The 1,760-nt window shown below is 37.8% G+C and overlaps 1 protein-coding gene across 1 annotated transcript in view; it reads left to right on the forward strand.

The window, feature by feature from the left end:
- LOC124605558 overlaps window positions 1-387 on the forward strand; it is an 85,397-nt gene extending 85,010 nt beyond the window's left edge. The window contains exon 8 of the mRNA XM_047137321.1: window positions 1-387. This exon is cut by the window's left edge and continues 40 nt beyond it. The gene's annotated coding sequence lies outside the window, so the exon portion shown is untranslated.
- The last annotated feature ends 1,373 nt before the right edge of the window (window positions 388-1,760 follow it).

Below are 1,760 nucleotides of genomic sequence, written 5' to 3' on the forward strand. Positions count from 1 at the left end.
ACATACAAAGTATCATTTGAAATTTTTGAGATTTCTAGGCCAGTAACTAAACATTTAACAAGGTGGCCTGTTCCTCGCATCTCATAAAAGTTTCAGAATTTTGTTAATTGCTGGCATCTTACATTTCATTGACACAATGTGAAGCACTGTTGTTTGTAAGCTGCAGATACGCAAAAGTTTGTAAAAGATATTTTTAGAAGCTTTAATTCAAGTTTAGTGGATTCTTTTGATGTAACTGATTATTCTGCTTGTATTTTTTGTGACACTATGGTTTAAAATTTTGTATCCGAAAATAATAAAACACCCACTTGCATTATTAGTGTTTTAGAATGAATGAGAGTGTATTTTTTGTAACATAGCTCTTTTCTATTTTTTCTATTTATATGTTTTCATAAGTGTGCTGTACTTTATGGCCAATGTAGTAATTGTATTTAAAATTAAGACTTTGATAATGTATTAAAATGTAAATAAAATTACTTGATGGAAACAGTAAGAGGTTTTCTTGAGTGACATATGAGTAACAAGTTAACAGTCCAAAAGTTCTGTTCCACTATCACAGTTTTGGATAACCTGGTAATAAGTCAACAGTGCTTTTTATTCCAGCGATGGAAGTTTAAAGGCTTTAACTAATAAACATGCAGAAATATTGGCAATTTTTCATCCAGTTTATATGTGCAAACCAGTCTATAGGTGTGGGTAAATGCTTTAAGGTTAGCAGGAGAGAGGCAGTAACAGATTGGCCCTTGAAGGTCATTTCTTTAAGTGTATTAGAATAGTTTAGTTGGAAAATAAATCCCTGCACCAAGCAGGATTGGTGCCTTCTTCACGCAGAAAATTTTAAAATGCCTTGAAGATTCTAAACAGCTAACAATTTGCCAGAAATAACATTTCAGCTGATAAATAATTGTCTTTTGAATTGCTTCATAAATCAGAGGAGGATGAAAACATAACATTTAAAATTCATCTGTGGTGCTCTTGTGATTTTATGGTTTATGGTGAATACGGATAGAATTTGGCTTGCCACTGTAGCAACGCGCAGGGTGGGAGTGGTCAGGACTGGTTGGTGAGCATCCATTGTGATGTTTCATAAATAAAAGACAAAAAATTTGTTCAACAGAAACATGTTTATTAACCTGAAAATTGGTACATAAGCCCACCTGGCAAAGTGCCGACTGTCTAGAGGTTCATTGCAGCCATAGTGTGGAACACAAAAATATTTATGTTTTCAGGAAAGCAGGAAAAGATCTCTGGTCGAGTCAGGAGTCTGTAACAGAGAGCGACCTCATATCAACTTGCCACTCTGCCACCAGCGTCCAAATGCCTATGTCAGTTCTCTGTGAGCTCCTATTGGTCAAGGATTGCTCTCGTAGCTGCCTCTCATCAGTAACCCTCACCCCGGGAATGGTGTTTGCACCAAATGCAGCTGGGCACCGATGACCGCACAGTTGAGCACCCATCAAAACCAACCACCACCACATGCTGTGACTGTGGCTGTGGGAGCTCTCTCTCCACAGGCAGTAACATCAACTAAATAACTCAGGGCAGTATAATTTCTTCTCCCCTCCTCCCCCTTATACCCTCCTAACAGGTAACCGACCACACATCCATCTTCCTTCCCACAAGAGTCGTGTTTCATGTTCACAAAAGTTACAAGCTAAAGGAGAGTAACAGTTTTCAAATAATTTTGTGTTTCGAGGGATATGTATGCAATAATCATTTTGCCTGATTGAATTGGGGTCACAGGGGCTAAAAGGGGGCTT

The sequence above is a fragment of the Schistocerca americana genome, chromosome 3 (genome assembly GCF_021461395.2).
Source record: "Schistocerca americana isolate TAMUIC-IGC-003095 chromosome 3, iqSchAmer2.1, whole genome shotgun sequence".
Taxonomy (NCBI): domain Eukaryota; kingdom Metazoa; phylum Arthropoda; class Insecta; order Orthoptera; family Acrididae; genus Schistocerca; species Schistocerca americana.